The following is a 16,036-nucleotide window of genomic DNA, read 5'->3' on the forward strand; positions in this document are numbered from 1 at the left end:
GATATTTATGGACATAAGCATAAATGGATTGAAAAGTTTCGCATTCAATTTTGGCCTGTGTGCTGATTACCTTTATACTCAATTTATAATCTGGCTCTTAAAATAGTATTTATGTGACCAGTTCATCCCAAAGAAACCTGGATTAGTAGATGATCTTGGTGACATCATACTAACTGAGGGTGATTTCTTCTAAGCATCGTTAGTCTCTGTGTTTCTTGACTCAGTAAATTGTGGTTGTTCCAAATTCAACCGGGCATTTTCAAAAAAAACATTTGTGGCTGTAACTGGTACATTCTGCTGTTCCCCGAAACACAGATATATCACAACAACTTACATACTGCCCTTCTCTGGTATTATCGTTTCTAGGAAAAGTCAGGCTAAGCTTGTATATGGTTAAGTAGGAAGGGAAGTCAAATAGTCTCCATTAACATCGCATGTCACAGGTGGCGACATAGTGTGGAGAGGAGGAACCAATAAATGCAATAAAAACATCCGTCTCCGAAATAAATAAATAAAAGTTATCATAGATCAGTGATTCTTTGGCTCGCATTTTTGAGTGAATGTCATCCCTTTTAATTCTATTAAGGCTGCTATGAGGTGGGCACTATCATTGTCTATATTTTACAGATGAAGACACAGGCACAGGAGGGGGTTAAATGAATGGCTGAAGACTGAGGAGCTAGCTGGTAATAGATTTAAGATTTAAACCTGTGACTGTGAAAAGTCTATTTTCTGTTCTCCATACAATACTGTGTTCTAAGATAGGGATCTACAATACTTTTGTGTTCTAAGATAGGGATCTGAGAACCGTGGCCACGGGCCAATACAACCCTGCAGACTTTGTGTGTGTGTGTGTGTGTGTGTGTGTGTGTGTGTGTGTGTGTAAATAAAGTTTTATTGGACCACAGCGCCCATTCATTTCTGTATTGTCTATAGCTGCTTTCTTGCTGTCACAGCAGGTGGAGAAGTTGTGACAGAAAAAAATATTTCCGATATGGCCCTACAGGGAGAATGTTGTCAGCCCCCTGTCCTAAGAACAAAGACATGAGGTTAGCTACCAAGAAGGACATTTTTCTGGAAAGAGAGCTAAAGTAATTATTGGTTACCAAAATGGGGCAGGGGGAAGGACTAGGAATCAAATCCAATTATGTTAGCGCACTGTAACCTATGTTCTCTCATTTTTCAACCCTCACAATAACTGCACGTAGTAGGTATTATTAACCCTGCTATACAAAGTTAGAAACTGAAGGTCAAAGATCTTAGGGTATTCATTTGCCCAAAGCTGCACAGTTAGGCGGGGAACAGGTCTGATATTTGAACCCAGACCTGTCTTACTTAAAGTCTGATGCTATTTCCACCACATTTGAAAATCTAATTAGGGGGACGCCTGGGTGGCGCAGTCGGTTAAGCGTCCGACTTCAGCCAGGTCACGATCTCGTGGTCCGTGAGTTCGAGCCCCGCGTCGGGCTCTGGGCTGATGGCTCAGAGCCTGGAGCCTGTTTCCGATTCTGTGTCTCCCTCTCTCTCTGCCCCTCCCCCGTTCATGCTCTCTCTCTGTCCCAAAAATAAATAAACGTTGAAAAAAAAAATTAAAAAAAAAAAAAAGAAAATCTAATTAGGAATATAGGAGCTTAGCAGGAGGGGAAATGTTAGCCAAGTTTCCTGAGTTCTTTGACTTGCAGGGATCTCCCATTTTCTCAATACACTGCAAGAGAAAGTGGGTAAGAAAGACAGGAAAGGAGCAAATAGCAGAGCCAGTCTTAAAGAAGAACCATGGTGAGTATCTGATTTATGGATGAGATCTGTAAATGTCACCATAGGAAACACACGATAGGAACTTTGATCAATTCATTAGGGAGCCTTCGAAGGAGGCGTCCCGAACAGTCTAGATTCCAGGGCTGGTGCAGGAAACCGGTTCGTGATCAAATTAAAGACTCTTTGGAAGGTCGCCTTGGGGACAGTATAGACCTCTCCCGCTCAAGGTCAGGCGGTGGTGTGGACGCCGCTGCAGGAGTGGCTCCTCTGTCATTCAGGATAAGGTCACGTGTTGCTTGTCCTCGCTCAATCGAGTTCTCCTAGGCCAGGTTACGCTCTCCAAATTCCGATGCTTGTACTGTGCCTCAGATCAAGATCGAGATCGAGATCGAGCCTCAAGCACAAAGCCCCATCCAAAGCCTCCCCCGGTAAGTGTGCCCGGGCTCGTCCCGCCTCTGGAACGCACTCCCTTGTTCCTCAGTCTGGGGAAAACTCCTCATCCTTCAAGACCCGGATCAAGCTGTCCCTGACCCCTCCGGTGAGGTGGGTATGTTAGGCATCAGAGCGTGTGTCGCCTTTTGTCTTAGTAGATCCAACTCTTCCTCACCCCAGACTGAACTCTTTGCGGGCAGGGACTGATTCCAGCATGTAGTGCAACGCTATGCGCGTAGTAACTATTCTATAAACGGTTTTAATAAATTCATGCTCTTGGGATGGATTAAATGTATAGGCAGGCTAAATATAGACTCCCTTATCGGGCTGGAACTAATACTTTTCCCATTGAAATCATGTGCACTGCGGGTCCCCCTCATGCCCAACCCCTGCCACCCCCGCGTGTAAACAGTACCTAAAACTGCCCGAGGGCCGATCTATTTGGTTCACTGTCGTAGCCTGAGATCCTAACACCATGCCCGGCAAACACTCCAGACTAAATAAATGTTTGATAAGACAGGCATTGCATAAATGAGTCAGCAAAAGTGTTTTAGGGATACGAGGCAATACCATTGTCTTAGGCAATGTGTAGACGATTTTGGTGCTTCCTGGGAAGAAGACAAAGGCATATCTTCCCAGACACTATTCCAAGGGTAAATAAAATGTCAACAAACATTTACCGAAAACGTTCTGCGGAGAATCCTTCACCATCTGCCTTCCTCAGACCCGGTCACTGATTCTCCCTCCCAGAAAACCTCCCCTCGCCCGGTGTCCGAACCAGACTCGAAGCGAGTCACTCGGTAGATCCCCAGCCTTGGTTTTCACCCAGAGTTTTGTATCCGAATGGCCTGGAGAACATTTAAATCAAAGCTCATCCCCAAATCTGTGATCTTTAACCACTCCCTGCCATCACCTCCCCGGGGGATATTCTGATATGCTCTTGGTGGAGAGGGAAGGGAAGTTTTAAAAGTAAATTTTCTTTTTTTTTTTTTTTAATTTTTTTTCAACGTTTTTTTTTTTTTTTTCAACGTTTTTTATTTATTTTTGGGACAGAGAGAGAGAGAGAGAGCATGAACGGAGGAGGGGCAGATAGAGAGGGAGACACGGAATTGGAAACAGGCTCCAGGCTCTGAGCCATCGCCCAGAGCCCGACGCGGGGCTCGAACTCAGGGACCGCGAGATCGTGACCTGGCTGAAGTCGGACGCTTAACCGACTGCGCCACCCAGGCGCCCCTTTTTCAACGTTTTTTATTTTATTTTTTGGGACAGAGAGAGACAGAGCATGAACGGGGGAGGGGCAGAGAGAGAGGGAGACACAGAATCAGAAACAGGCTCCAGGCTCCGAGCCATCAGCCCAGAGCCCGACGTGGGGCTCGAACTCACGGACCGCGAGATCGTGACCTGGCTGAAGTCAGACGCTTAACCGACTGCGCCACCCAGGCGCCCCTAAAAGTAAATTTTCAAATGCTCCTCGGGTGATCAAGATACGCTTTGCCCCTCTGCTGCTTGAGAGCAGTCAGCACGGCGTGAGGATTCCTGCAGAGCTCCCCTAATCTCTCCTGGGCCACTCACACCCACGCTCTTAGTCGCGTGGGCAGTCTTGTATCGGAGCAAAGAGTATTATCTCCAGATTTGAATCCAAGCTCAGGAATCCATCTGTTGTGTGACCTTGGCAAATCAGTTAAGCCTTCTGTGCTTCAATATCTTCACCTCTCGCATGGAAACAGTCACACCGATGTCGTGGGCTGGATGGGATGGTCAAAAGTAAGAAAGTGTGCAAAACTCTAAGAAGCCCACCAGAGTCTTTGTATCAGCAAGACCCTAGTCAGGAAAACCGAAAGCACTCTAGGCATTTCATCGGGAAGGGATGGATTGTTTTTCTTTTTACCTTTTGACCCTCTTCACCCATTTGGCCCAGCCCCCAGCCTAGGGATTTAGTGCTAGGAATTAGATGCTTACAGAGCTTTGGGAGGAGGTTTTGGGGTGAAGGTCAGGGAGGACCGCTGCTGGCTTTCAAGGTGTCTGGAGGTGCAGGCAGGACAAGTAGCAGCCCCTGGTGATTTCAGTGACCTAGAACACCAAAGTGGGTGATCTGCAAAAATCTTCCCATCTTCCATCTCCGCATGGATCTCTACTGCTGTTGGAAAAGAGTAATTAATGGCTTTGTTTGTTTATTTATTTATTCAAATTCAAGTTAACATACAGTGTGGTATGGATTTCAGGAGTGGAACGAAGTGATTCATCACTTACATATAACACCCAGTGCCCATCCTGAAAAGTGCCCTCCTTAATGCCCATCACCCATTTAGCCCATCCCCCCACCCAACGCCCCTCCAGCAGCCCTCAGTTGGTTCTCTGTACTTAAAAGTCTCTTATGGTTTGCCTCCCTCTCTGTTTTTATCTTACTTTTCCTTCCCTTCCTCTATGGTCATCTGTTGAGTTTCTGAAACGCCACATATGAGTGAAATCATAGGATATTTGTCTTTCTCTGACTGACTGACTTCACTTAGTATAATACCCTCTAGTTCCATCTATGTTGTTGTAAATGGCAAGATTTCATTCTTTTTCATCACTAAGTAGTATTCCATTGTACATATATAGCACTTCTTTATCCATTCATGAGTCAACAGACATTTGGGCTCTTTCCATAAATTGACTATTATTAAATTTTTTTAATGTGTATTTATTTATTTATTTATTTATTTATTTTGAGAGCACAAGCAGGGGTTGCGAAGAGAGAGGGAGACACAGAATCCGAAGCAGGCTCCAGGCTCTGAGCTGTCAGCATAGAGCCCAACGTGGGGCTCAGACTCACGAGCTCTGACATCAGAAGTCAGACACCTAACCAACTAAGCCACCCATGTGCCCCAATTTGGCCATTGTTGATAGTGCTTCTATAAACTTTGGGGTGCAATGTAGCCTTTCGAATCAGCATTTTTGTATCCTCTGGATAAATACATACTTAATAGGACAATTGTTGGGTCAGGGGGTTTTCTTTCTTTTCAGCCTTCTAAATCTTACACAAAGTCCTCCCATTGGTAGATTCTAAATTAGAACCTTTCTGGCAAGAGAGTCTAGGAACTGTGGTTTCCAGGCCTCCAGCCATGTTCAGGGAATAGCATGAAAAGGAGTGAAAATAGTATTGAGACACCAAATCTAGTATAACCCTGGACAAACGGTCAGTACGAAGTATTTGCATTTATTGGTCTGCTTGGTGCAGCAGAGAGAACACAAACTTCACAGGTAGGCATAATGAGGTTGGGACCCTTACTCTAGCACGTGTTAACTGGGTGTCCCCATTTAAGACAGAATTTGTGGCCATCTCTCAAGGGACCAGGTTTCTAGCTGAGCCTCTCTCTCTTTCCCTTGGTTCCGGCTCTAGACCGCTTTTGACTTCCTTCTACTGTTATCTTCCTGTACTTTCTCCGATCAATCCTACCAAACTATGAAATCTGTAATTTCCTGTTTTAGGTTTCATTTAGTGAGGCTGCTTGGAGAAACAGAAAGAATGATAGACTAGGAATCAAATTCCAGCCACAGTGCACAGACCCCGGGCACCATTTCAACTTTTACTTACTCATGGTGCACCTTTGTTTCACGGTTTCTAAAATGGCAACAGTATCTGCTAAATTACTCTCCTCTGTTGGGTCAGCTGATGGGATGACTCAGCTAGTGTGGATTTCCCAAGGCCAGGGATGTTGGTGGGAGACTTTTCACTCCGGACTATCTCTGAGTCCAAGCAGAGTGGCCAAGCAAATTCAGAGGTCAGGAGAGGTAGGCCAACATGAATAAACTGGAGAAGTGGGTTCCTGATGGCTCCTCATGGATGTCATGATGTTGATACAGTTGGAGTATAAGAACCAAGAAGTTGAAAAGCTTCAGAGACACAGGCAAAAGCCCAGAGATAATCTGAGTGAATGAAGACTGGAGCCAGGCGCTGCTACTCTTGCCTGGGCATTTTACATGTCCTTCACACCTAAATTCCTAGGACTCTCATAGCCATTTAATGGGCTGGAGCAAAGCAGATTCTAGTTCCCACAATTGGTCTCAGAATCAGATACGTATAAGAAGCTCTTTGAACATTATTAATAACTCCTAAATAAGGAGTTTCAAGTAGCAGCAGTAGTCATGAGATGTATTTAGGTATTTATGTGTTCATTTATTCAAGAACAAGCAATCTTGAAGTCATTGGGCCACTGCACTGGGTGAATGTATTGTGGTTTTAATGCACGTTTGACTCCTTAAAAAGCAGCATATACATGTCCTATGAAATACCTAGAGCATGCTGAGAATTAAACAATTATGATAAATGTCATCTTAACATCTATAAGTCTTCCTTTATACAAGTCAGTTTTCCCATGCCAGTATTTACAAAGAAGACAATGCACAAAATATGGTATATGGTATCACTTACATAAACAAGTTTCTATGTGAGAAAACCAGAAATAATAAACTTAGCTTACCGGAAATAATTGCCAGCAGAGACATAGAGCTTGACAAAAATAAATAATCAATAATGCCAGGCTTCTGTGATTGCCTTATGGTTTCCTTTTCTGATGCTTAAGCATACCAACATCTCAGTTGAATAAAGAGAGTTCCATGGTTCAAAGAGGACTAAGTTGGAAAAAACAGGTCTGAGATCAAATTCATCTATCACTCACTGTAAAGGTGGACAATCCATTTTACTTCAGTCCCTGGTCTTACAATCAGTAAAGGGTAACATCTATCATGGATCCTATTTCAAGCTGTTTTGTTAGTGGTGATGCTGACATGTTTGTGACCTCTGATATTCCTAGAATTTCTTCCCTCTCTATGTCCTCTCTTACATGTTCACTTCTTTGTGGCCATTAGAGAAATAGAACTTTAGAACTCAATCGATGGAGTCGGTCCCTTCACCTTCTTGAGTTTGGGTTAGCCTGTGACTGCATTGACTGATACAATATGGCAGACGTGATGCTACGTAACTTCTGAGGCTAAGTCATAAATAAACATTCAGCTTCTACCTGGTTTTTTAGAACTGTCTGAGAGGAGGCACCAGCCATATAAGAAGTCTGATTTTCCTGAGACAATCATGCTCTGTGATTTTTTTTTTTTTTTTTGCATGTGATCCAAAGAACGAAGAAAGCCAAGAACTAGACTTTTACTGAATGGAACAGACGACCCAAATAAATAATAACCTTCTTCCCATATGCCCCTGTTTTGAGAACCCATCCTTGTGATACCAATTTTGTTATTAGAAAAAAAAAAATGCCTGTAAGTGAGGTAATCTGTAATCCTGTGCTGAAGTATGTATGCTTTTGTAAGCACTAGCTTTCAGAGAACATTGGGATGAGTTGGGAGAGTGTCAAAAGAGAACAGGGAACTCAAGATCATAGATGGAAAGTCTCGGGTGGTAGATAAAAGTGACACACTGAGCCAGAGTGCCCTAGATTCTCGTCATTCAAAGTGTGATCCTGGGACCGGCATCATCTGGGAGTTTGTTAGAGTCTTGGGCCCCACTCCTCATGTACCAACTCAGAAGCCACACGTTAGAAAGAAGCCCAGGCCATTCATAATGACACTAGAACACTTATCTAGAGCATTTGGGCATCTGCTGTTTTGTTTTTTTTTTTTTTCCTCCTACCGCCACGGTCACAGCAAGTGTATAGGTGAATTCAAGTTGCCTTTCCTGTCCTGCTTGTTGTCATCGCTGAATGGAAGGAATTTTGGACTGGGAGCTAACAGAACTCATTATTTTGGTTGCCTTTGTGAGTTGGCTCAGATTGCAAGCAATCGTGGCAGACTGCTACTTGAATTGTTTTCCCTGTGTCTCCCAGCTGCCACAAAGTGTAATATTGCACAGAGGGAGAGGGTAGAGGAGGCAACATCCTACACCCATGTCTTCCCACTGCGTGCAGACCACTTTTCTGGCTCCTTCCAAAGGGTGTTGGGATCCTGTTGTCCTATGTCACCATCTCGTCTTCTTCACGGATCTCCCCTAGCCCATGACACCTGTATATATGTGGCCACATCTCCATTGCGCACGGAGTCCTGGTCCTTTCACATGAGTCACAAGAGGGATCTGAATCTATTGATTTGTGGTGAGGTGCACCAGGAAGCCAGAAAAAAGAAGGGATTGAAAAGTCTACTTCTCATATTGTTACCCAAGAGACATATTTCCACATGTGATAGCTCATAATCTCATTAAAGCCAAAGAACAAATGACAAGAGCTACTCACAGTGAAAGAGGTTTTAGCTATCTCCGCTCTGAAACCCAGTCTGTGTATCTTCTACTCATTACTCCTCTAGACCTATAGTCTAGGGCTACCAAGGATTGATAAAAGACCTCTGTTCCTGATGGTCCCTGAGTACTTGGGGGAAAAAGGCAATTAATGGGGTACCTGGGTGGCTCGGGTGGTTAAACATCTGACTCTCGATTTCGACTCAGGTCATGATCTCATGGTTCGTGAGTTTGAGCCCCACATCTGGCTCTGTGCTGATAGTGCAGAGGCTGCTTGTTTCCCCTCTCTCTGCCCCTCCCCTGCTCATGCTTGCTCTCTCGCTCTCTCTCTCTCTCTCAAATCAATAAACTTTTTTTAAAAAGGCAATTAATTACCCGGAGTCCCATATATGCTTTTCTAATGCTATATGAGTTGAATAGCTGGGGAAAATGGTGTCAGGAAGCATGTGAAGGCACCGTAGCAACAGAAGTATGGGGCCGAGTGAACTTGAAGGAGTCTGGTGTGGCTGAAAGATGGAGGACAGAATTAGGAGTAGAGTGGAGAGGATGTAGGCGGATGAATGCGGGAAGCGAAGAGACTTGAAGTTACCGAACCAAGTGGAAACTGGAAAACAAGGGCCCTGTATACTATGCTTTGGTGTAGACCTTATACTGTGAAACCAATGTGGAATCGTAGAAAGCTTTTAAGTACAGAGCTGACATCAGATTTTAAGTTTGTTTTTTGTTTTTGTTTTTGTTTTTTTTTTTTTTTGAGAGAGAGAGCAAGCAGGGGAGGGACAGAGAGAGAAGGAGACAGAAGATCCAAAGTGGGCTGCAATCTCTGAACTAACAGCAGAGAGCCTGACATGGGACTTGAACTCACAAACCGTGAGATCGTGACTCGAGCCGAAGTCAGACACTTAACTGACTAAGCCACCCAGGCGCCCCAAGATTTTTTTTTTAAATCAAAATGTAGAGTGCTGTGAATGGATTGAAATGGGAGAAGGATATGGGAATTGGAGGCACGAAACCAGTCAGGAAGGTAGTACAGTAAATCTCGCAATATAAGAACAGGCATGGTGCTTGATCAAGGGCAATGGGAGACAGGAAGACTAGGCAGACAACAGAGAGATTGATCAAGTCGAAATCTATAGGACCATAATTGAAGGGACATTAGGAGTGATAAAGCAAAAAAAAATTGTCTCAGATCAATATGATGCTAAGGTTTTTGTGCAACTAAGGGGTTAAACATAGGGTGATCACACCCATCAGAACGGCTAAAGTTGGGGCACCTGGGTGGCTCAGTTCCTTAAGTGTTCAAGTTCAGCTCAGCTCATGATCTAACCACTTGTGAGTTGGAGCCCCGCATCGGGCACTGTGCTGACAGCTGGGAGCCTGGAGTCTGCTTTGGATTCTGTGTCTCCTCTCTCTCTGCCCCTCCCCTGATCATGCTCGGTCTCTCTCTCTGTCTCAAAAATAAATAAACGTTAAAAAATTTTTTTTAAAAAGAATGGCTAAAGTTAACAACACGGGAAACAACAGATGTTGGTGAGGATGTGGAGAAAGGGGAACCCTCTTGTACTGTTGGTGCGAATGCAAACTGGTGCAGCTGCTCTGGAAAAGTATGGAAGTTCTTCAAAAAATTAAAAATAGAACTACTCTATGACCTAGCAATTACACTACTAGGAATTTATCCAAAGGATGCAAAAAGTGCTGATTGGAAGGGACACACGTACCCCCAGTGTTTATAGCAACACTATCAACAATAGCCAAATTATGGAAAGAGCCCAAATGTCCGTCGACGGATGAATGGATAAAGAAGATGTGGTATATCTATACAATGGAGTATTACTTGGCAATCAAAAAGAATGAAATCTTGCCATTTGCAACTACGTGGAGGGAACTAGAGGGAATCATGCTATGTGAAATAAGTCAGTCAGAGAAAGACATATCATATGATATATGAAATCATATGATATGTCATTTGAGAAACTCAACAGATGAACAGAGGGGAAAAGAAGAGGAAAAAAAGATTTAAAAAAAAAAAAAAAAGAGGGAGGCAAATCATAAGAGACTCTTAAATACCCAGAACACATTGAGAGCTGCTGGAGGGGAGGTGGGTGGGAGGGATGGGCTAAATGGGTGATGGGCATTAAGGAGGGCACTTTTTGGGATGAGCACCGAGTGTCATATGTGAGAGATGAATCACTGGGTTCTACTCCTAAAGCCAAGACTACACTGTATATTAACTAACTTGAATCTAAATAAATTTTTTAAAAAAACAGAATGATCATATAATTTATTATCCAAAACTGGATACTTTTGAGAGTGCAAAGAGGAATGGTTAATAATTACACTTAACAACAGGTACAACCCAGCAATCCAGCTCAGTCTGGGACACGTGGACAGTCAAAACTGAGGGGTGCCTGTGTGACTCAGTCGGTTAAGCAACTGACTTAATTCAGCTCAGGTCATGATCTCACAGTTCATGAGTTTGAGCCCCACATCAGGCTCTATGCTGACAGCTCAGAGCCTGGAGCCTGCTTTGGATTCTGTGTCTCCCTCTCTCTCTACCCCTCCTTCCCTTCCTTTCTCTCTCTCTCTCTCTCTCTCTCAAAAAGAAAAAAGGAAAGAAAGAAATGGAAGGAAGGAAAGGAGGGAGGGAGGGAAGAGAAAACACTAGAGGAAGGATCAGGTTGGAGAGAAAGATGGTGAGCTTGCTGGGTCTCCTAACCACTGCCTAAGCTTCTATGCCCAGATTTCCCTGATCAGTAGTCCCTCAACCCGTCAAGTCTTTCTCATTCCATGCTTCTTCTTTCAGGGGAATGTATGTATGCCTCACCTTCCTAAATAGCCTCTTCTCAGCAAAGCAAAAAAAAAAAAAAAAAAAAAAAGATTTACATAGAGTTGTGGTTTTTTTTTTATTTTTTTTTAACGTTTTTTACTTATTATTGAGAGACAGAGAGACACAGAGCATGAGCAGGGGAGGAGCAGAGAGAGGAGGAGACACAGAATCCGAAGCAGGCTCCAGGCTCTGAGCCATCAGCCCAGAGCCCGACGCGGGGCTCAAACTCACGGACCGCGAGATCGTGACCTGAGCTGAAGTCGGACGCTCAACTGACTGAGCCACCCAGGCGCCCCCCACATTCTCTTTATATAAAGATCATTAGTCTAGGGGCACCTGGGTGGCTCAGTCAGTTGGTTAAGCATCTGACTTCAGCTCAGGTCATGATCTCACAGTTCGTGGGTTCAAGCCCTGTGTCAGGCTCTGTGCGGACAGCTCAGAGCCTGGAGCCTGCTGTGGATCCTGTGTCTCTCCTCCCTCCCCCCCCCCCCCACCTCTCTCTCTGCCCTTCCCCAGCTCATGCTCTCTCTCAAAAATAAACACTAAAAAATCAAAAATAAACAAAAATAAAGATCACTAATCTCATTGTAGTCTGAATTCTCTCTAATGGCAGATTTATTTCACAAACGAGTTGTTTGGCCAATAGGAAAAGTAACTGGTCTTATTTCTGGTTTTTGTTTGTTTTGTCTTGATTTTTATAAATAATGTTGATACTATTGTTTGGAGAAATATACTGTGTGGATAGTAGTGATTTCAATAACATTGTGTGAGATTGCTGGTGTTTTTATTTTTAAATTTATATGTTTTGTTAATATATAAACTATGAAATTATGTTAAAGAATTTGTTGTGTTTTAGAATAGTTCTAGAATTACAGAATTATTGCAAAGATCGTACAGAGAGTTCACTTAGACCCCATACCAAGATTCCTCTATTATTAACATCTTACATTAGTATGGTACATTTGTCACAATTATGGAGCCAATATTGATACATTATTATTAAAATCCATACTTTGTTCAGATTTCTTCAGTTTTTTCTTAATGTCTTTTTTTTTTCCTGTTCCAGGACACCATATGACTCTCAAAGTGTAGGGTGTGTGACATTTCTCCTTAGGCTTGGGTGTGACAATTTCGTCAGATTTTCCACATTCTTGATGACCTTGATAGTCATTAGATAATTTCGAGGAGCACCGGTCAGGTATTTTGTAGTATGCTCCTTAACTGGGATGAGTCTGATGTTTTCCTCATGAGTAGACTGGGAGAAATGTGTTTCGGAAAGGAAGACAACAGAGGTCAAGTGCCATTCAAGGGCACATCATATCAAGGGGATATACTGTCAATCTGACTTATCACTGTTGATGTTGACTTTGAGCACAGGGTGAGGTTGTACTTATTTATTTTTTAAACATTTTTATTTATTTATTTTTGAGACAGAGTGAGACAGAGCATGAACGAGGGAGGGGCAGAGAGAGAGGGAGACACAGAATCAGAAGCAGGCTCCAGGCTCTGAGCCATCAGCCCAGAGCCCGACGCGGGGCTCGAACTCACGGACCGCGAGATCGTGACCTGAGCTGAAGTCGGACGCTTAACCGACTGAGCCCCCAGGCGCCCCGAGGTTGTACTTATTTTTCATCAGGGAATATATGCACCTGATACGAAATTTGAAACATACACATTTAAAAGTCTCCTTCTCACCCTGTCCCTGCTCCCAAAACACACACGGGTTGCCTTAGTGAAAGGACCACCTCCAATCCCTGAACCGTGTGACTATGTTACTTTACGTGACTAAAAGGATTTTTGCAGACGTTATTAAATTGAGGAGGTTGAGCTGGGGAAATCGTGCTAGAGTATCAGGATGCTTCTTGTGCAGTTATTCCCAGGTTTTTTGTTCCGCTGTGTTGCTAAAATTTCTTAAGTGCACTCAGAACTCTTCCAGAGCTGTTTCTGTTCATGGATTGCTGTCTAATTCTTTGTGAAGGGATGGAGGTTGGGGTCTCCTATGTCACCATTTTTGGGACACCACTCCATAAAATCGGAAATGTTTAGTATAACCCACTGATTTGGCTGCATTTCTCGTTAATTAAATGAATATTTTCTACTCAGTGTCCTCATCCACTTTGTATTTTCATCCTCCTACATGTGTTGATGTTAGTAAATGTCAAGGGACTCTCTAAATCTTGAAGAATTGCACTGCAAAAAGAATGTTAGTAACCCTCTGAATTACTTCCAGCCCTTCTTATTTCATGTAATTTTGGTTATTATGACTTAATGAGATGCAGTAGCAGGTTTATTTACCATTTGGATTTATTCATTTATGCAAATGCATTAAAATTTTCAAAGGGTTTATTTTATTTATTTATTTATTTTTTGCTTACAAGTTGATTAGACCTTATAATTTTAAAGAAAAAAATATCAGTGAATCTTTTCCTCTTGCGTTTGGTCCTTTAACTTTCAATGTTTCTAAACATGACATGTATCTAAACCCAGAGCGTGCACCTTGAAATATTTCCACTCTGGAAAGCCCATCAGCAGATCATAAATACCTTTAAAACTTGGAATAAACAACTTTTAGTTTTCCTCTTTCCATAAAAACATAAATGGAGGTACAAATCAAATGATGAACTATTGGTCCCATATGTCAAATGGAGGAAAGGTGGTTGGGGACCAAATGACATTCCCTGCCTAGATTTATAACAATCTTTTCACAGGCCAATTCTACATGCATTGTAAAACCACCTAATTTATGCCTGGGATAATCCTGGGATATAGATAATAGCATTATCTTAATTTCACAAATGATAATTCAGAGTCTTGGAAAGGTTGGTAAGGGTCATACAACTATTAAGTGACAAAACCCGATTGATGAACTCAATCCTTATAGACTTCGTCCAAAGCATATGCGTCAACCAGCATGCCATGCTACTTTGGTAAAAAACTTCTAGTTCACTGGATATGTGGCCTTGAAGCAAAAGAGTGAGAAATTTCTTTAAAAATGATAATTCTTATTGTTGTTATTATTTTTACCATTGACATCCTCACCACCATCATCATCATCAAATATAATTTAAGACTGCAGTTCTCTGTGTTCTTACATCTTTTTCAAAATGTACAGTTCTGGGGCATCTGGGTGGCTCAGCCGATTGAGCCTCCAACTTCAGCTTAGGTCATGATCTCCTGGTGTGTGAGTTCGAGCCCCATGTCAGGCTCTGAGCTGACAGCTCAGAGCCTGGAGCCTGCTTGGGATTCTGTGTCTCCCTCTCCCTCTCTCTGCTCCTCCCCTGCTTGTGCTTTCTCTCTCTCTCAAAAATAAATAAATTAACATTAAAAAAAACAGAACAAAAAACAAATGTACAGTTCTAATAAACTCATACAAACCAGATGTTTCAATACTAGCTTATTAGTTGTTTTGCTGTGTGACATAATTTAGTCATTAACTATTATGAAAATACTACTTTTAACCTCAGTTGCTATTCTCTTAATGAATAAGCACTTTTGGAGGCCATGATAGTTATTTTTTTTAAGTTTATTTATTTATTTGGGGGGGGGAGGGGCAGAGAGAGAGGGAGAGAGAGAGAATCCCAAGCAGGCTCCTCACTGTCAGCACAAAGCCCGACCCAGGGCTCGAACCCACAAACCGTGAGATCATGACTTGAGCTGAAACCAAGAGTCGGGCACTCAACCACATGAGCCACCCAGATACCCCTGGAGACCATGATACTTTTAGGGAGACTTTGGTCTATTTAGAGATGGTACTTTAACTTTTCTTAAACAGTAGAACAAAATGTATTTTTATGGGCTCATCTCTGAGGTCCTGTGCACCCTCCCTCAGTGTTTCTGGTATTTATTACCTGACTGGAAACTTTATCTCGGTTTCAGAAGATGGCAATCTGAATTCGTATTCAAGACCTTCTCTTCCACTTAGCTCTTTACTGAATGTCCAAAGTAATAAGAAAAGCCCAGCCTATTGTAACAACTTTAAGAGGTTGTCAAATATTTCCGCGGTCTGTGATATTCAAGGAGAAAGTGTACAGGCAGGGAGAAAGTGTTAACTATACCAAGAGAGGCCCCAGGGCCCATTAGCTTTCTGGCTGAGGGTGGAATGAAGGCCTTGAATCCCGTGGTGTTAGACGATCCCGGTCAGCTGATCATGGGGGATCCCATGATCCTCTCCTCAGAACCCCTTCCTCAGGCTTGATGGTTGGCTAGAACAGCTCATAGAACTCAGGAGAGCACTGTAGTTGCTAGTTGTGGTTTATTATAAAAGATACAACTCAGGAACAGCCATATGGAAGAGATGCATAGGGTGAAATATGGGAGAAGGGGCGTGGAGCTTCCACGCCCTCTCCAGGCACACCAACCTCTGGGCACTTCAATGTGTTCACCATCTTGGAAGCTCTCCAAACCCTTTCTATTAGTGGTATTTATGAAAGTCTTATTATGTAGACACGATTGGTTGAATCACTGGCCACTGGTAATTAACTCAGTCTCTAGCCCCTCTCCCGTCTGGTTAGGCTGGGGGATGGGACTGAACGTTCTAACCCTCTAATCCTGCCTTGGTCTTTCCGGTGCCCAGTACCAATCCTGAAGCTATTTAGGGGACCTCAGCCACCAATTATCTTATTAACCTACCAAAGACACTGTTATCACTTGGAAACTCTAAGGGTGTGCCGGGAACTGGAAACAAAGACCAAATATTTACGTTTTATTGTATCACAAATGCCATACACACTCACCTATGGAAAATCCTGAGAAGCAAGAACTCTCTTCCTGAGGTGCCTTAAGGAGGGCCAGATTTATTAAACTTT

General features: G+C 43.0%; 1 long non-coding RNA gene across 2 annotated transcripts in view; it reads left to right on the top strand.

Annotated features, from left to right (window-relative positions):
• Nucleotides 1–16,036, top strand: part of LOC123383447 — a 150,006-nt gene that overhangs the window by 119,058 nt on the left and 14,912 nt on the right. The window lies entirely within an intron of this gene.

This window comes from Felis catus, chromosome X, assembly GCF_018350175.1.
Source record: "Felis catus isolate Fca126 chromosome X, F.catus_Fca126_mat1.0, whole genome shotgun sequence".
In the NCBI taxonomy this organism is placed as follows: Eukaryota; Metazoa; Chordata; class Mammalia; order Carnivora; family Felidae; genus Felis; species Felis catus.